A 5,000-nucleotide genomic window follows, 5' to 3' on the forward strand; every position below is an offset into this window, starting at 1 on the left:
ATGCCCCCCTAGTAATTGACCCCTCTACCCTGGGGAAAAGCCTCTGACTATCCACTCTGTCTATGCCCCTCATAATTTTGTAGACCTCTCTCAGGTCGCCCCTCAACCTCCGTCATTCCAATGAGAACAAATCGAGTTTATTCAACGCTCCTCATGGCTAAATTCAACCTCTCCTCGTAGCTAAATTCAAACTCTCCTCATAGCTAAGAAAGACAGGGGGCAGAATTTTCCCTTTATTTGTTCCAGTCCCAAGCTTTGACTTATAACCGGCGCGTATCTCTCCAGGTGCACAGCCAGGTTAACAGACTAGATTTACAGACCCTCTTACAAAAGAAAATCTGGGGGTGGGGGGGGGGAGCGGAGAGGTTCACGCTGGCACTGTGATGTGGCCTGGTGCAACTGGCAAGGCCGACTCCCCAGAGATCGGGCACCATCTTTAAAGGGCTCCCTGATCGGCACTAAAAATCCCCCATCCCTCCCCTCCGCCCCCCCTATGGACATAGAGGACCACCCCCTCTAGAAGTCTTGGGGTGACCCTGCTTCCCCCAGTGACCGCAGTATCAGGGGTACTCTCCCTCGTCCCCACCACCGGAATAATGGGGGACACTCCCCCCACCCCCCCACCCGCCCACACCCCACCCCGCTCCCTCATAGGCATCAGCCCTCCCACGCACATAAGCCCTCCCATGGTGATCCCCAGTGGGCCAACCCCGGCATATCTTGCCACTGCCTGCGCCAACCTATGCCAACCGGGCAATGCCAACTTGTGCCAGCCTGATGGTGCCAACCTGTGCCAGCCGGACAATGCCAACCTGTGCCAACCCAATGGGTGCCAATCTGTGCTGACCTGTGCCAAACCTGGTGGTGCCAACCAGACATTGCCAGCCTGATGGTGCCAATCTGTGCTGACCCAACAGTGCCCAACTTCTACCAACCTGGCAGCACCTTTCTGTTCTGGGGCAGTGCCAGGGGGCTGCCTGCTCATGCCCCCTCTCTCCGGGAGGGGGGGGGGGGCTCCACTTATCTTGGCGCCCCCCGTGTGTGTGTGTGGGGGGGGGGTTCCCCCTCGACCGTCTCACCTCCTTAACAAAAGCGGTTGTGAACCTTGGCGAGGTGACATCGCGGCGGCCGGCTGAGCTGTGAATATTTAGGGAACCGTGTGGGCCGGAAAGCCAGATTTAAATGCAATGATATTTAGGAAACCTTATTATGTCACTGTCGAGGGGCGGGGGGGGGGGGGGGGGGGGGAAACAAGATCAAGAGAGGGACATCGAAACGAGACATAGGCTGAGTCAGCGAGAGACAGAAGGTGAGCATGAAAAGAGGGTGAGATGGAGAGAGAGAGAGATACAGTTGGAGATAATGAGACAGACAGACAGACAGAGTGGATTGGTACAGTGGTGATGTTGTTCGCTTCCTGATGTTCAGCGTGACATTTTGAATGTTCAAGATCGTCTCGATATTAAAAGCCTGCAGCGGGGGGGGGGGGGGGGGGGGGGGGGGGGGGAAGCCATTTTTGACTGTGCGATGGTGGGGATGGTGAAAGTGTCCCCGGAGGAAATAGAATGGAGAATATTGGTTAAAAACCCAGCAGAAGTCCAACCGGTTTTAATCAAAATGTTTATTCTCCAATAGATAAATAAATAATGAGTCTGAGGTTGAGGTGGGGTGGGCACTGCCTGTCTTCCTCTCCGGCCCCACTCTCAGGAGTGTTGTAAATGTGCCCTGATCAGGGTGGGCAGCGGTAGCAAGTCGACCTCCGCCATTCGGTGCCTCCCGAGCGCCAGGCGGGACGCGCCGTCGACAGAGGTCGGTGAGGGACATCGGCTGCCCTGCGGAAGACAAGAGACCAGCCCTCAGTAAGATATACTTCCAGCTTTCGAACACCCCCCCCCCCCCCTCTCCACGCGCTCCCCCAGGCAGCCATCCCGCCTCGGCGACGGAGGACTATTCGACTGCGGTGGGCATCGCGGAAGGCTATCCGACCGCAGCGGGCATCCCGACGGAACCCGAACGGGGCGCCGCATCGACGATGCCCGTGGGGCTCGGTCTCTCCCGCCGTGGGCCTACTGGCCAGCCGGGGAATATCCGGACCACCGAATGTCCACAGTGCCTCCCACCCCTCCCCTCAATAATCCCGGCATCAACCCGGCCCTTTCATAGAATTTACAGTGCTGAAGGAGGCCATTCGGCCCATCGGGTCTGCAACGGCTCTTGGAAAGAGCACCCTACCCAAGGTCAACACCTCCACCCTATCCCCATAACCCAGTAACCCCACCCAACACCAAGGGCAATTTTGAACACTAAGGGGTAATTTATCACGGCCAATCCACCCTAACCCTGCACATCTTTGGACTGTGGGAGGAAACCGGAGCACCCGAGGAAACCCACGCAGACACGGGGGAGGACGTGCAGACTCCGCACAGACAGCGACCCGAGCCGGGAATCGAACCCGGGACCCTGGAGCTGTGAAGCAATTGTGCTAACCACCGTGCTACCGTGCTGCCCTTCCAAAAATAGAGGCCCCAGTGTATTAGCTGGCCACTCTTGGAGCAATCTGGAGTGGGGGAGGGGGGGGGGGGGTGCGTGGGGGGGGGGGGAGGGGTGGACACAGGCTGCCCACTGATCGCCCAAGGGATGAAGCAAAAATAGTTGTTAATTTTATATCTGATATTAATAGACTTCTGTTAAGCACAAGTGTCAAGGATATACAGGCCAAACGGGTTCAGCAGGAAATCAGCCATGATCTCATTGAGTGCCTGGGGACAGGCTCGAGGGGCTGAATGGTCGACTCCCGTTCCTATGCTCCCAAGTGACGAGTACAAACTTCCCCTTCGCTGTTCTCTAACTCCCCTGAGGGTGCAGACCCCCCAGACTGGGGGACGTTCCCTGACCTGGTGGCACTGAAGTCAACTGTTAACCCCCCCCCCCCCCACTACCCCGCACCCCCCCGTGAACCCCTGCTGATCCAGGTGCCTGACTGTGACTTGAAAGCTCGAGGAACTTTGAATGGAAGTTGTGCCGAGCATTTCCCCGCCATGTTACGTTCGTTCTAAACGCGCTGTGCTGGGAACACAGATTTGGCCACGCACCCAGGGTGAATTCGAAGGTTCCAACTGGTTGCGTTGGTCTGCAAGCCCTTGCGGACCCTCGTAAAATTAAACAGTGGTGCACGCGGACACTCGGAGACACGCTCTGAAAGCAACTTCGTTTGAAGGCTATGCTCACGGCCCCGGCAAAACCGAAAAACAGTCGCACAGCACTGGAGTCTCGATGGGAAAAAAAATAAAGAGACAGGTTGCCGAAGTTTTCCGCCTCGCACTCATCAGGACGGACACAAGAATGCCAAATTTCGAACTCTCGCACTGATTTACACCCCAGGACAAATGGATGCTGATTGGTCCGCAGGCTGTTCTGATTGGACGAGGCATCTCCATGGGGGAACGCGACGGGGAACCATGGGTTCCCGCGTGATTAAGAAAAGGCGCAGGGCTTGCACACGTTCGTGTAGCTGGTAGCGCACTGGGGGTTGCTCAGCAGGTTCCGTCAGTTGTTCAAAATAGGCAGAGTGCAGGCTGCACTCAACCAGCCCCAGGGCGTGCAAATCCCCAAACAAAATTCCTGCCATTTGATGTGATTCAGCTATTGGGCAGCACTTGCTGGACAAATCCTGAGTCCGCTGATAGCTGCACTAACAACTCACAATGTGGCTCATTTATACGTGCTCAGGTGACGTACATTAATACACAGGGGCCCGTCCTCTGCAAACAAAAGGAATATGTTCAGGCTTAGGGAGCCTATGGTTCCCCGTTTGCTTCCTCCATAGCAACGCCTCGGCCAATGGGAGACGACCTCCCAACGAATCAGCACCCCTGTAGTAGACATTGTTGTGATTGTTTGAAATTTGGCATTCTTGCGTTTGTCCTGATGAGTGCGTGGCGGAATGCTTCGACAATGTGCCGCGCCTTTGAGCCATGGCTAGAAAAGTCATTCAGCTCATCATTTGTTTAAAAAAAGCTGGTTTCAAATTTGCTTAATCTCGCTAATTCCTGATGGGGCAAGCCCAGGGACTAACTGAGTTCCTCTTGCAGAGGGCCAGCATTTGGTCACAATGGGCTGAATGGTCTCCTTCTGTGGTGTAACTATTCCCCCCCCCATCCTGCATCCTCCCCTCCCCCCATCCTGCATCCTCCCCTCCCTCCCCATCCTGCATCTTTTGACTTGTCCCCTGTTCACAGTGCAAAAGGCGGCCTTTCGGCCCATTGAGACTGCACTGACCCCCTGAAAGAGCCCCCTACCGAGGCCCACTCCCTGACCCCCCCCATCCCCATAACCCCACCTAATCGGCCCATCCGTGGACACGAAGGGGCAATTTATCATGGCCAACCCACCTAACCTGCACATCTTTGGTCTGTGGGAGGAAACCGGAGCACCCGGAGGAAACCCACGCACACACGGGGAGGATGTGCAGACTCCGCACAGACAGTGACCCAAGCCAGAATCGAACCCGGGTCCCTGGCGCCGTGAGGCAGTAGTGCTAACCACAGTGTCGCCATTCTATTTGGGACAGCAATGGTCATTCTGTCGCTCAATTATCAGACTGATTAACAGTTCTGGACGAGTAGAAACATCCTCCAGTTCAGTCTTGGGAAGGCCGTAGCCATTGTGGGTGGCCGCCCCTCCAAACTCCCTTCCCTAACTACCGACTCGGCCCCTCCCCCCCCCGGTAACAGTCCGAGATTAAAGGCTGCGTCGTCCGCGACTTTGTCGACGCGCTCGGCCCCGAGAGGGGCTTCCAACCTCGCGCTCGAACCCGCCCCCAAGGCCGCCTGTCGCGTGGCCTGACTGTGTCCCTCTCCCAGCTCACCTGCTGCTGAAGCCCCTCGCCCATGCCTCCTTCGCCGCTAGGCCCGACCATCCCGGTGCCCCCATCCCCCCCCCCCCCCCCCCCCCCCGCCGCCTTGGCCGCTCTCCATTGGCGGCCTTCTCCCCGATCCCGA

General features: G+C 57.0%; 1 pseudogene; it reads right to left on the minus strand.

The window, feature by feature from the left end:
• Positions 1–1,658: 1,658 nt before the first annotated feature.
• Positions 1,659–5,000, minus strand: part of LOC140404810 (SPRY domain-containing SOCS box protein 4-like) — a 4,387-nt pseudogene continuing 1,045 nt past the window's right edge.

Source organism: Scyliorhinus torazame, chromosome 31, assembly GCF_047496885.1.
Source record: "Scyliorhinus torazame isolate Kashiwa2021f chromosome 31, sScyTor2.1, whole genome shotgun sequence".
In the NCBI taxonomy this organism is placed as follows: Eukaryota; Metazoa; Chordata; class Chondrichthyes; order Carcharhiniformes; family Scyliorhinidae; genus Scyliorhinus; species Scyliorhinus torazame.